General features: G+C 31.2%; 1 protein-coding gene across 3 annotated transcripts in view; it reads right to left on the bottom strand.

Moving 5' to 3' along the window:
- Positions 1–10,197, bottom strand: part of LOC142326756 (uncharacterized) — a 288,474-nt gene extending 278,277 nt beyond the window's left edge. For 2 of the 3 annotated variants that reach the window (XM_075369440.1, XM_075369441.1), the window contains exon 1: positions 9,904–10,197. The gene's annotated coding sequence lies outside the window, so the exon portion shown is untranslated. The remainder of the gene's footprint in view (positions 1–9,903) is intronic. The other variant, XM_075369442.1, reaches the window with a different exon arrangement.
- Between the last annotated feature and the right edge of the window lie 5,710 nt (positions 10,198–15,907).

Raw genomic sequence — 15,907 nt, 5'->3', positions numbered from 1 at the left:
GGGTGGATGTCTTCCCCTACGGAGTTGGGAACTGCTTCAAGAAAGGTTTTCTTTTTCTTAAACTTTGATGTTGAAGTATAATCGTTATTACTGAACTGATATCGGGTGACCCGGATGACCTACAGGAAGTCATCAGAATGAAATGGAACACAGAAGATTTCCAAAAAGTGGGACTCAACTACAGTTTCCCGAAACTTGATGAGGATGGCTGTATGGTCCTCACCGAATCTAGGAAGAATTGGGAGGAAGGACCTATTGCGGAAGCAACCCGCAGGCTGGCCCCGGACATTGGGAGAGATTGGCAACAGGTGGCCGCATTCCAAGTGGCACGATGCTTAAAGATATCAGAAACACTGAAATATACTATCCTTAATTTCCGAACTGGTTGCCTTGGGTGTGTTTTCAACCGAAAAAAAAACTTTGATGTTTATTTATTTTAATGACCATAATTTTAATAAATTATTGTGCTCCTGGGATATTATTATTTCTACATATATTTTACCGTGAAAGACCGAAATTAGAGAATGCCAATTCATTTTTGTAATTTTTTTTAAATTTCTAGTTATCTTTTCGACCCCCAACCAGAGCTTATATGTTTGTCGACATATACCGGCGAAAGTCCGAATGTATTCGGACTGCTTATTTATAATGCTTATAAATAAGCATTTATAAGCATTTATTTCGGTCTTTCACCGACGTATTTGGTATGTGTCGACATTCACCGGAGAACATCGGCATTGTGGAACTGGACTTCTTCAACAGTTGTCGGGTAGGAAAAGTCCTTAAAGAATTCTATAAACAAAGATGCTCTAATAAAACAGCGTAAATATGAATTAGCAGTAGCCCAACTAATTTAGATTAAGTTAATATTTTTTATTACATATATTAGTTTATATTAAACTTTTTTATTATAATTAAACGTTTATATTAAATATTTTTATTATATTAGTTATATTATTATTTATTATATTATGTTAGTTTATATTATTATATTATATTTTATTACTTATTTTAGTCTAATTTATTTTAAATTTTTTTTCGGATTCAGTTAAAACAAATTTTTATGTGAAAGCAAACTTTTTTATTTCCCAAAAAGGGAGTTGTCGGAACGACGTTCCGACACCAGAGCACCCCTATATATTTACTACATCCTAACATCCCCCAGTTAACTGTTATATATATTTCTATCTTAGTCAACACTTCTTTAACAGTTTTTATTTTCTACACATCCCACTATTGGCAAATTAAATAAAGCTGGATGTCTGAATAAATGATAAATTAACCGAAGTTGTCATTTTACAAGAATCCGTTACGAATTTCTTTCCTTTTTGTTCGTCTTTAGATCTCTTCATTTGAATTTTATCATCCCATCTTATTTTCAACATTCTATTCTAACAACACATTTCAAAAGCTTCTATTCTATTATATTCTCTACCTTTCATTACCCTAAGCGTTATGATTCATAAAATATTTCGTCATGATTCATAAAATATTTTTTTAAGAATTTTATTTTAAATTTTCTGATCTATATTTCATACCATCAGACGTCCTTTCTTATATGAAAGCTGTCCTTGCATACGCAAAACTGTCTTCTTCATCAATTATTTAAAACTTTATTTTTAAATAAAAAATTCTACTATGTCTGGAATACTTTGTTCTTCAGTTTTTTTATTTGAATTCCTTACTATTCTCCTTGTGACATATTTCATTACTTTGTCTTAATTTAAAAAAAAAAAAAATTTCCTAGCAATAAAACATAGCATTTATTTTTTTAAACTTATAAAAGATTCTGACGATTACTTCAAATTGAAACTATAAAATTAAATTTTCAGTTTAATAGGATCCTTAAAAAAAAACTAAAAAAACAAAAAAAAAAACGTTATAATAAAGAGAATGTCAACCCTTGAGAGGTTTTATAATAAAGATATTTATTATAAATAATTTTAAAAGTATGCATAGGGTGTTGTTGAACGGTTGAAACAACTACTCCCGAAGCAATAATAAATTAGTTCAATTTTGGAACTAAATTAGCGATTTATTTTATGAAAAGAATTCATTTGGTAACTGGGAAAGCAGCATCATTTTTAGGAATATGAATTGGTGAACAGAGAAAACTAAAAATTATAGCGGTATGTTCATCTAATTAGAAAGAAAAAGAAGAACACTGATGAAGAAGAAATAAAATTGTAAAGAGAATTTGTAATACATGTTCAATTTTAAAATAAATACGTATGGAGATACAATTTATAAATCAAATATTATTTTTGTAGATTTTCGTAAATTAATTTCAACTAAACTTTTTAAAACGGAAGTTTTGCTTTATTGCAACTAGTAGCAAAAATCGTATTGAAAAATTAACTATATTTTATTTTTTTCATTAAATTTTGTATTAGTTTAAAACTCACTAATAATGATATATATTTTTAAAAAAGTTTCAGTAATTTGCAGTATGAAATGAAATAATTAAAAAATTCATTTTAAAATAAATGTCGCAATTAATTGTTAAAATTAATTTTTCATTTTTTTTTTAACTGAAATCAATAAATGTTATGATTTTTTTCCCGTCAAATCGTAATTTTACATACCTACCTTAATAAATTACTATTATATTTTCCAATAATTTTATAAAAATTAATTAAAATTATTATAAATACACAATTTTATAAAAATTAATAAAATATTAATTAAAAACAAATAAAAGAATAAGTTCTACATAAAACTAAAATAGAATTTTATCAAATTTCACATTTTTAGAAAAATTCTGTTTTAAATATTTTAAGGTAAATTTAGATTTACAGCCAAATTTTCCTTTTTATAAACATTATATTGTATAATGACACTGTATTGAACGGTTGGTCTTGTACGTCTTTGGGAGACCAGGGGACCTGGTCAGCGTTCTTCTCCCTCCCCAACGGAGTGCTGCCGTTTTAGAGGTTAAAGTACCGGAGATCGTCGACGCCGGTGGTGGCTGAGCCACACAATCGTGGTAAAGGCGGCCGGTAGACGTACGCTGAAAACAATGAAAGACACCGTATTGAAGGAGGAGGCCGATGAGGTCCTCTCAATCAGGAAGGGGACTGTAGAAGAGCTCTGTATTTGGATTAAAGGGGTGTAGAAGGCAGAGGAGTTGAGAGGGACTCTGTGTAGTATGGCAACTGATCTCCAGGTTACTTACAAATCGAGGGGAGGTGAAAGGTCAGTCGTCCATATTCAAGACATAGAACAAGACTCCTCTGAACAGGAGATACGGTGTGCGGTGAAGCAAGTAGTTGGGGACTCAGAGGACTTCAAGATAACTTCAGTGAGGCACACACAAATGCCATGGTCATTACTAACCAGCGTGCGGCTAAGAAGCTGACGGATGAACGCATAAAAATCGGCTGGGTCCACAGCAGTGCATACATCAGAGGGGGGGGGGGGTACAGGTGTTTTCGGTGCTGGAAGGGTGAGGTATGTCGCGTTGCGTTGGTCCTCCAAGGTTCCTCCAATTCAATGCCAACAGGTGTAGACAGGTCATGGACCTGTGCTGAGAGGTGGCTCAGCGAGAGGCAGTAGACGTGATCCTGGTGTTTGAACCGAACAAGGCATGGTGGGGGGACCTCGTTGGATGGTGGATCAGACATCTGTAGCGGCCATTGGGTTCCCATCGGTTAGTGTACCAGCGGCTGGGGAGCTAAGAGAGGCTTAGTGTGAGCTGACCTGCTGGCTATGTGGTGTACAGATGCTACCATTCGCCCAACGACAAAGAGGATCTCCTTACCTTCTTGGACTATCTGGGTGAAGAAGTCACCAGAAATAAGAGCAGGAGCTTACTGGTGGTAGGGGATTTTAACGCCAAGTCTCCCGAATTTGCTGGTCGAGTAACGTAAATTAGGGGGCTTCAGCTGAGTGAACGGATGAGTCTGCTGGGTCTCATTAACAGAAAAGACGATACGTTCCAAGGGGGAGAATCGAGATCGGCCATAGACTTGGCATTTGTTACGGAGGATTATGTTGGCGGCTATAGTAACTGGAAGCTGCTGGAGGAGGAATGTCTATCAGATTATAGGCTCAGGTTTGGTTCACTAACAAGTCTCAGGATTGACCCTCCGGCAAGGTTAGTCACCTCTTGGGTAGGCTACATCAAGTTCTCCCGGAAGATTGGCGGCTGCCTGATTGGAGTTGAGTCTCCTGAGGAGTTTGCAGAAATAGTAAGCGGACGAGTGTAGGCTTTTTCGGGTGTCTTACACCCACCCGAGAAGAAGACACTTTTATTGGCGGAGTGTCGAACTCGTCATGTTACACAAGCGTTCATGGGCCAGGAGAGCTTATCAAAGAAGCAGAAGACGGGACCCCGTGCACTACGAGGATTTACAACATCTCGAGGTAGGTACCATCGTTGGAACGATGTTACACACTCCGGTGGATTTCTACAATGTCGTGGATTTTGTCGGAAATAATTCAAATGAAAGATCGGGAAGCGAGGGGGTTAGAGACAGCTTCGTACGGAGCTGCCATTCGCAGGGGGCGATGTTGATGAAGTGCGGGGACTCTCAAGTCCCTGAGCTAAAAGACTGATTCCCAGCGAGACCGCCCCTTCGGGGTGCCCTCGTTAGGGGCAAAACACAAAGGACCGTGCCCCATTTGCTGGATGATGGAGGTCGGGAACGGCATAGGAGCCTGGCGTTTCCCTTATCTGGTGACTAGAAGTGGGAGGCAAAGGCACCTCCCGGAACCGTGTTAATGCTTAATTGCGGGTCTGGTTCCGGGAGGCAGGATTAAAAAAAAAACAAATTATCACTAAATTAAAAACTTTTTTCATTCAGATTAAAATATCTATATATAAATAATAATATCCCAGGAACAAAATAATTTATTAAAATTATGGAAATTAAAAAATATAAACGTAAAAGTTTAAAAATAGAAAATTAATACGTTTTTTGAATGAAGCACATCAAATTTCAATTTAAAATTTAGATTTTTTAAAAATAAACTATAAAAACCTTAAAAAAGGCACTTTTCATTTTTCTATAAATTTTATTATAGAATTCGCACCAAATAGAAAATAAAAAAATGAACTTAAAACCCTTAATTTTCAACTTATTTCATCGAGTAAACTAAGTTGAAATTTAAAGAAAAATTGAAAAAGCATTATTTTTACGTCGTAGTGTATTTTTTTGTTGATTTTTTTTACGCACATTGTACTTCCAACGTTGGGCCCGCTCATACATTTGTTTTAATGTAACATTATTTCTGTTGACGAATACGTAAAGTGTCTATACTTCAATGAAATAATTGTTTACCAGCATTGTAGCAATAACAATGGATTTAACTATTGTTAGATCGGAATCGTATACAAGTCTTCACGTATTTTTCAATTATATAAGACATATATAGATCTTTTTAGTCCATTTTTATCTTTTTTTAGGAGAACGGATAGGTCTCCTGATACTAATTTACAAGAGGGAAAACATTTGTATCGTGTGAAAAAGACCCTTATCGAATAGGGTGTTTGAAGTCGAAACCTCCAGTTAAGAGAACATGTAACGACTCCTCCACGAAGCTTGGCAAATCCAAACATATATAAATAAAAAGGAAATAGCTCTAATCGATTGTATAATTCCAGTTAAAACCCTAAAATATCCATAAAATTTTGGTGTTATCATTTCATTAAAAATTAGTTAAACTATTTTCTTAAACTATTCTTTTAAAAGACACTCAATAACATTTATTTTTTGCCAAGCATATTTTTTGCTGAACTTTTCGAGAAATAATAACGCAATAAGAAAATATATCGTTTGTTAATAAATAAAGATGGACAAGCAGTGTATATTGGCGAACAAGAAAAGGTCGATAAATGTGTTTAAAATCAAACTGGTGACAAACTATCCAACTATTTGAAAGGATTTTATTTAAATTTTAAGGTTTGATAGTTTTCGAGTTATACTGTTGAAATTTAAATGTAAACTATCCAGTTAATCACAGCTTTAAGTCCCTTGAGCAACACCAAATTCTGGAACTATGCTTCCCCTTTTACTCAAAGTAACAGACAGTGTACAAGAGATTTAATTTAATCGTTCAACATTATCGAACTGGTATCAAACAGGGTTTACATACCAGCTAGTAGATCACAGAGAAATCGATTTGTACACCACACTTGGTTAAAATTGCATTATAATATAATTAAATGATAACATTTTGAAAGCCTATTAAGAGACAAACACGCAATGTAGTCGAAAACTAATTAAATGTAGCTTTCTTAACACTAATTCCATAAACAGTTGCATTTCTTGTTGGTGTAGATTGTATACGTGTATCTTGCTTTACCTAAGGATTGTCATAGCCGTAATAAATAGTTAATTAAATGCAGCAACAGAATTTTTGTGGAGAGTTAGTTGTAAGAACTTTTATCACCGAGTCTCTGGTTATCTACCGCAGGGGAAGGGAAACGCTAATCCTCTGCCAATCCGCAAACAAACCACTAGTAATAATTTTTCATCAATAAGAAGTTATTAGAGGTTCACGTTAATTGCTTAATATATCTGTACAATATTTAAACACCTACTGTACGATGAACGCATTATGAATGTCATGTCGCAAGCTGAGTAATTGTTACTTTTTCATTTTATTATCGGCAAGTGCTGATAAAAAAAAAAGACCTGAGCATTAACGAATCTAGTATTAGCAAGTAACTTAAAAAGTAGACGCATCAAATATAAAATTTGAAAAGATTAATTTTACGCTAATAATTGTGGATTTCAACGCTCCAGCTATGTATAGTAAATATTGAGTAGCAGGAAAAGATGTAACTTCATTTCAAAAAGGAATTTAAGAAAATACAGCATAACAAAGGTCAAGGTGTTTAACATGTAAAAAGGTTTTTTTATAATTATTAAAATTGAAGTCAATAAAATGAATGAGCCTGGTAAAGTAAAAATAAGTTCAAGTTTTTCATTCATTTGTTCTATTTATATAATCAAAAAATTATAATATGGTTCCTTTATGTAGTTTTAATATAATTTTCAATTTATAAAAACAACTTTTACATATTAAAATAAAATACTTAATATCACCTCAAAATTTCGCTAATTGGCGTAACAGTTAGCGAGTTTGATAAAAGTATAAGAAAGGATAAAAAGAAGTTGCTTTTATCTGCAAAGGAACATTAATTAATATTTAATTATTAAATATCAATATTTTTAAACATTTTTTATTTATTCCCTCATGTAGAATTAAAAATTACGACGAGAAATTTTTAATAATATATTATATGAGATATTTAATTTCAATTTTTAAAAAAAATTGTGTTCGAAAGCAGTTACAATACGTATAACGAGTTAAAATAATTACTATATATTTATAAATAGTAACACAATAAATTCATCTCTATTAACGTAAACGAACATGACAAAATTAATTTATTATATACAACAGCTAGTTATTAAATTAATTAGCATATACTAGACGTAAAAAATTCTATAATAATAAAAATTGGATTTCTCAAAAAACATACAAGGAAAATATAACAAAAAGGTTAAAAAGATTACCTTAACATAAATATGAATATTGTTTGGATTAAAATACTGTTTATAATTAATAAAATAATAGACAGATAAAGAAGAAATATATGTACCAACTTTACTAGAATAATAAGTACAAAAATATATATATAACAACCAAGCCCCCTCGCCAATTAACAAACTATAACTGGATTATTTTTTCAAGGACAACGCCCTTCCTTTCCTAATTACAGTGTCCTCATCGAATCAAAATGTTTATACTAAGTGCAAGTAGATAGTCGGTAGGTTACCCTATACACTAAAAATAAAAATTCCAAAATATATAATAATAAAATGTTCGACAAAAGAATCTGAATAATAGTAATTTTTTTCAAAATAGAAAAATTTTATATGCTACATATCTTTATTTCATTTTTGTTATTTTATTTTTTTTTGCTTGATGAAATTCACTACAGAAACTCGAAGCTTGTGTAGGAATATGAAATATAATCTTTGTAGTGTATGAACAATGCCATGCCTAACCGGAATTCGAACCCGGGACATCTGGATTAAGGCCGAGACGCTACCTCTAACAATTAAAAACTTAAAGTTGCCCGATATATAAAAAATAAATAATGTATGGTTGCTTGCTGGAGAAACTCTGAGAATAAAAATTACATAATAAACCAAAGTAAAATGTTTAACTACAACCAACTAAATTTGTCTATCAAAGACTAGAGTGTAATATCAGATTAATTAAGAATTTTTAATTTTTTTAATATTTTTATATAAAAAAAATTTGTTTCTGTTCCAGCATTATTCATGACTTATTTAATCGTTCATTAATGAAACAAATAGGCTATTTTATGTTAGCTCAAATTCAAACTAAGCCTATCCACCTCCAGCTCATAAAAAAATTATTTTATTAAAAATATTTTATACTTTAATTGCTATTTTATTACAAAAATTTAACTTAATTTCATTCGGTTTAATCCGAACAATTCTATCCATTTAAATATTAAAATTTAAACCACCGATGATTACTCTGGTTACAAGAGATAGGTCGAGAATACCATAAAATTATTATACCATCATAATTAAATCAATTTGTATGTTCAAATTGTAAATCAAATGTTTATAATTAAATAAATGTGTAATAAAACTAAATTAGTAGTAATGAAATACTACCAGACCGAATGGATGTAGGTTCTTGACACACAAAATTACGCATCTAGAATACATTGATATAGTTTTAAGCTTTCCAACAAAACAAAAACCATTAAAAAAAAAACCACAAAATTAATAAATAATAAAGACGAGTTTTTTTGTTATAATTCATATTATTACAAAAAAATAAAAAATAATTATATGAAATAATTTATCCAAATACGTAAAATTATCAATAATTACACTACATCAATAGAAAATATTAATAAAAGGAAGCATTTTTTGAAAACTTTTAATAGTATATTAAACGATTATGAACAAAATTGGGTTTATTTAACTAGTTTATAAAAAGACTCGTGGACAGAGGAATTAATTATAAAAAATTTGATTTTCAATGGTTCTGGTTCGAGTCCCCTGGATAAGGCTTGGCTTTTTTCATACTCTACAAAATTCATCTTTCATTATGAAATAGGCGTCAACCTGTTGTTACTAAAGAAAAAAAATTATCGAAAGATTGTCGTGTATTTTAGAAACAGGTTTTTTGTGGTAACTCGCTGAAATAGTATTAATAGTATTCAGTAAACGCTGAAATAGTTTTGTCTGATTTGATAAAAACAAATATTGTTTTTTTTCTTAAGACAATTATTTTATTTTAATCATAGATGCTACATAAACAGATAAAACGAATACAGATAGGTACTAGGATTATTCATTTATAAAATAAATAAATAAAGTATACTTGATTATAAATTTAAGTTCAGTATTGAAATTATATATATATATATATATATATATATATATATATATATATATATATATATATATATATATATATATAAGCAGGCTTTATTAAAGGAAACGACTAGATTTTAATATGAGTACGTAAGGATGTAATTAACATACTCTTATCATCTTTGAGGTTAAAAGATTATAATAAAAGTAACGGATAAATGCATAAAACCACTAAATTACAGAAAGTAATGATAAATAAAAATAACTAAAATTCAATTAATTCATAGAAAGTGAATAAAACGAATTTAAGCACTTTCATAACCAAATATGTTACATTTTTAAGATTATGATTATGAAAGAAAAATAGACGTTTTAATTATTTTCCTGGCAGATCTACATAAAACAAAGCGACTTTATATAATAAAAATATATATAAATTTGTTAAAATTATTAACTAAATAGAAAAAATATATAAAGAGAATGCTATTCAGAGGTTTAGATTATATATACTCGATATAAAACTCACCTGCTGTATAGCGTTTAATTGAAACAATAAAGTGAAGTTCAAATACAAGTCAGGGAACAGAATATCCTATTAGATAAATTTAACAACAAATAATATAATTCAATTACAATTTACATGTAATAGCGTTATTATCTTACATTAATCGCGGAAAACAAAAGTAAAAACAATCGACAGAGTCCAACTGATTTTTTAACAACAGAGTAGGAACGACTAACACCGGTACCAAACAACGACACTGCTACTGGCACGCTTTGGTCTACTACGACGAATCGTACAACACTACTACAAGACAGTTTTAACCAGCCAAACACAGAGCGAGTGACTGAGCCCGTCTAGCGTACACGGTTAAAGAGTGGGGGTATAACCGTGCGTAGGAGGTGAAAGAGGGGCCCCTACAACATCCCACTGACTGCTACTTGGCTCCCCACTATTACACCCCGCTCATTCTACCGACCTATTCTTACAAACCATCTAACAATCCACCGCGCACACTGCTCTCCCGGACGCAACAAAACCCTTGCGCGTTCAGAACGAAACAGGTTGGATTACACATACATACTATAATAAACAAAATAAGACAAGAGAAAAGGGCGTGATGTCATCTCTTTTATGTTATAAAAATTGCTTTTCACCGTAAAAACATCAGGATTTTTTTTCTAAGTTACTCCTAACTATTAAAGGATATTAACTGTAATGTATATTATATATTATTACCGACTAGATCTTGATAAATATAAAAACTCACTCTAGTTAAAAAATAATTACTAAATAACAAATGACTCATCTTTATTGTACGGGTATTCTTTTTTCTAAAGAATTTTCGAAGCTACTAATTAGCAAAACATTCTTCGCTGGAGTTACCGGTAGCTGTCAGATAAACTCTACTTATGGAGCAACATTATGTATCATGTCAGAACATTATTAAACTTGTTGGTTGAGTCATTCTTAACTTTAATTAAAATACTAACAATTATTTAAATCTACTGACCCTCTTGAATTTTTTACTTTTCCAAAAAAATAAAAATAAAAATAAAAAGTATTACACGAGTATAAAGATAAATCATATAAATTCTTCAGTGAAATTACGGGTAGTACACAAGATAAAACTTCACTTGAAATTGAGGATGTGGTATAAGGCTAATGAGACTGAGATTGGCACAGAATAGAAATAAATAACTAAGTGCAACAAACCAGTTACCTAACTTGTAACATAAAAAACAAATTTTTGTATGTTTTCACATCAGGTTTTCTTAATTCTTTTTAAAAGCTTGACAATTATTATAAATTATTAATCGAAGATCTTGATTTTATAATTTCACGTGTAGATGCGTAAAATACAGAAATTAAGACTTACAACTTACAGAAATTAAACTTAGACCGATAAAACTAAAACTGGTTAAAATATTACCGTTCCGAACTTTTTATTTTTTGACTTTTGATATTTATAAATTAAAAATACAAAAAAGAAAATAATCTAGAAATCTTGCTCACTATGACCCCCTACAAAAAATTACTTTTGTAAATATTATTTTCCCGGCGAATATAGCTAGAATAGCTATTTAATAGGGAGATCATGAAACAATTTTTTTAAATTATAGATTCCGGACCTAATATGTAGAAATTTTTTTTGTAATTTTTTTTTCTTATATTAGTAGATTTAGAGAAAAATTTAATTAAGAAAATTTGTTAAGCTTAACCTATATATGAATATTTTTCAATCGATTTTTCTTAAAGTGTATTCCACACCTTTAAAAAGTAATATATATATATATATATATATATATATATATATACTTTATATATATATATATTACGTTCCCGTCTATATATCAGCTATAGCGAAGCTATATATATAGAAGGGAAAGTATGGTGATCGATCAAAATTGGGCGTGTCCGGTTTTCACCGAATCTTAACGAATTGACTCCTAAGGATCCAATAAAACCGAAAAATGGCATTAAAATTTCCGCGACAAAGTATGCGTAAGTATGCATGTATATTGGCGTGTAAATCGCTTTATATCTTTAGAAGTACTTGACCGATTTTCACCAAAATTGGCTGTAGTAGATCTATAATAGGGGCATTGATGCTAATAAATTTTCAATTCAAAAGGTAAGGGGATTAGGGATACAGGGGGAAAAATGAAATCGTCTCCAGATTTTGCTTATTAAGGTTATGTTTTTTTTTCATAATTTTGTGAATATTAATAAACAAGTTTTGTAAAATAAATTTTTTTCTAAATTTCACCCCTACCCCAAAAAATGGTTTTAATTTTGAAGAGTTATAGAAGGCAGTACAAGGAGTGATTTTCGTTGCATTTATAAAAAAAAAAATTTTGTGAACAATTATAAAAAAAATCTTTTGTTTAAAAATTTATTTTGCTAAATTGTACCCCCACTCCAAAATATAATTATTTTTAAACGTTGTAGAAGGCAGTACATCCAAACCCCTTAGAGGAATCTTGTGACGTTTCCTGTCGCCACACCCTCCCCTCTGTTTCAAGCGCTGTTGGGCTTTAACGGGAGAAGAAGACGGGAGAAGAAGTGGGTCTTTTTCGTTGCAGTTTCTTCTATTAGCATCTCGTTGGATCCACAAATTTGTTCCCCATCAAAGTGAGGTCTTAACCCAGCCCGCCCCTCACTACTCACCCCACTTAGTAGCCGGACTACTGCTGTAGGCGTCCGCTATGTTGTGACGCCACAGGTGAGCGTTAGAATTAAATAAATGAATAATATTTAAGTATATAAATTTATTTTAATTGGCCGCTAGCACTGCCACACCCGCTAGAATGAAATAAGGTATTCGGGCGCTCTTTAGTTAGAATCATTGAATTAAATAAGCAAAAAATATTGATTTTAATAAAATGATAAATATTTTAAATTAAGTTGTATGTAAGCCGTGCATCAGAAAAAAACCGCGTGACGGGAAAGTCCTACAACTGTGTTGTCAGCTTTTATATATGTATATATATCTGAGGTTTTTATTTTCTCTACTCTTTTAATTTTATTATTAATAGCCGGAAAGTCATGCAATTCTTTGCCAGCTTTTTAATTATTGATTTAAAAGCGGTTTGTGTAACTCATATACAAACCTCTTGAATAAAGATTATTTTAAAAATATTTTTCTATAAATGATGCAAATAGAGTTAAAATAATCTTATATGACGGGACAATTCGACCCCATCCTTAACATAGTAGTTCAACAATTTAAAAAAAAAAAATTGTACTGTTCCAATCTATGGACTTAATTTTTATTTTTATTTTTTTAAATGAAGATTATCATTGAGAACATTTTTAAAACTTTATTATATGATTTGGTGGTAATAAACTTGTGCCCCGTAAAATAGAATGACCATAAATTACTAGAAACATTATTTTTTCCTAAATGAAACCTCGTCAGAGAGGGTTTCAGCTTTTTTTCATAGGGTAAATTTTATATTAAAAAACAAATTATAATGATCATTTTTTAAAATACCTTAAAATATTTTAATTTACAACAGCTTTTAACAAAATTTTATATTTCGTATATTATACCGCGTATAAGATAAAATTTGTGTAAAAATGTTTACCAATTAGTTAATAAAACGTCACAGAATATTATATTTAATAATTTTTATTTTGATAAGAAAATAAGTACGTAAATAAAAAATAATATAAAAATAAATAGTATAAAAAGATAAAAAAAACTGACAACAGTTGTAGGATTTCTCCGACACGCGGTTTTTTTTTTGATGCAAGGCCTACACACACAAATATTTATCAGTTTATTTACATATAATATATTTTTCGTTTATTTAATTCAATAGTTGTAACTAATGAGCGCCCGATTACCATCGCGCGGGTGTAGCGGTACTAGCAATCACTTTAAATACTTTTTTACACTTTAAATATTATTCATTTATTTAATTTTACCGCTCACCTGTGATGTCAACATAGCAAACGAAAATAACAGCTGTACGTCAGTGCTACACTAGCGATCCTTGTGATGCGAGGGGATACTATTGAGGCAGTATACCCACTTAGCCGCTAGTTATTTAGATCATTTTTTTTTTTTTGAGGGGGTGCGATTTTGCAAAAGTTTTTTTGAAAATATTAATAATTATTATAGTTTTTTGTTTTCAAGTTATTGATTAATTTTAAAGCTAATGCCGGAAAATTTCAACGTTGCCAATTTTTTATATTTAATTATTCATACATGAAATAAATAAAACTTTTCGGATAATTATTTTTTAATTTAAAAGAAATGAGAAATACCTTTTACTAAAATATTTTTCTGCGATTTTCAACCTTACGATAGATTTGTATTAAAACTTTCGTTAAAAATAAAATAATATTATATATTTAATAACTCTCATAAAAAATGGTTTTTAAAGTTCTAAAAGTGAATTACACCTGTTATTTTAAACATTTTATCATATAATCGTTAAGTTAAATAACAAATTTCAAGAATCAAAAATTAAAGCCAATAAGAAATTCTTTTCAGAACTCTTACCAGAAAATCTCTTTTTAGTATTAAATAGATAATAAATCTAAATTCCTGACCCTGGATAGTTCATTTAGTTGTAACGTACGGTACATATATAAATGGGTAATTGTTTGAGTTAAATAACATTTTTTTAATAGTATCACGTTAATAAAAAATAAAAATTGCTCGATTACTAAAAGACAACAGCATTAAAATCTGTCCCCTCCTATCACCATAGCGGAATGGTAGCGTCTCGGCCTTCCATGCGGGGGTCCCGGGATCGAACGGGCAGTCAGGCATACATTTTTTTTTAAACGCTAAAAAATATTCCATATCCATATTCCCACGTACAAGCTTTTCAAAGCTTCGTTAGTGAATTAAATCATCCAGCAAAATAAAAAATTTAGAAAACTTTAGTTTCATCTTTAAAAGCTTTTTTAATTATTTTGAGTATCAAGATTTCCCAGATATACAACCCGTGTAAGGAGATAAGTAAAGTACTTTTCACAAAAAACAATAAAAAAGTCCAATAAACTCTCATTTTCTACCCTCACGTAGTTTTAGTCATTAAGAGTATCTGTTATCTATTAAAAACAAGGAACATTTACGATTAATACCTTCCAAGGTCATTTCTGAGAAAAATAGAACTATTTACCAGAAGTGATTACCAATTATCAAAAACATAAAAGTAAATTTAAACTCTAAACTGATATTCCAAATAAATTTGCTTTTTTTTTCTTTTTTTTTTAGCTTAAGGGAGTAACTTTGTGACTCTAAGGAGTCTCTCCGCCTGTGGGCAGTACGTCGGGTATGGCAGGTGGGCTCACCGGTTCCGGATCTTTTCCTTATTCTCATCTTGCCTCTTCCTCTAACCGCTAAGGTCAGGGACACGGCCCGGCTATGCCGTTCCCGGGCCCTGTTCCAGCATCCCAACCCCGTAGGGGAAGACACCTTGTGACGCTTCCGGTCGCCATCCCCCTTCGTTCCTAGCCCTGATGGGCTTTAACGGGAGTCGTTTTTCGCCCTATAACATTTTACATCTCATAGTAATAAGCCAGGCCTCGTTGGGATGCCACCTATGTAAATGTCTACCGAGGCACTAACATTGGTGCATTTACATTGATGTAAATGCCTAGGTAGACATTTACATCGATGACTTTTAAACTCAGCTTTTGTCTTCGCTCCAGGCCTCATCCGGACATCCTGAATATCCTATATCGTTGCCCACTGAAATAGCTAACCGATTCGCGGAAGCCCCCGCGCCTAGTACTACATTTTACAGAGCCAATTTGTGCGCAAATGTTTCATAATAATCGAGGCAATAGAACAAATAACATACTACCAAAAATGTTGTTCGCAACAACAAAATTTATTCCTAATTCCCTTAGTGAACTCAGACTTTCAGTTCATACCCCTGACTTGGTTTCATTTGTGGACTCCAAACTGGTCTACAAGGGAGAGGCGGATAGACCTCCTACTCCCACTCAGCTACATCGCAGAGACCCGCGTGACATTTACTTTCACTACTACCATCGTCGAGAT

Source organism: Lycorma delicatula, chromosome 6 (assembly GCF_047948215.1).
Source record: "Lycorma delicatula isolate Av1 chromosome 6, ASM4794821v1, whole genome shotgun sequence".
NCBI classification, from domain to species: domain Eukaryota; kingdom Metazoa; phylum Arthropoda; class Insecta; order Hemiptera; family Fulgoridae; genus Lycorma; species Lycorma delicatula.
The sequence above is the reverse complement of the archived record's forward strand: the minus strand, read 5'-3'. Positions and strand labels throughout refer to the sequence as shown.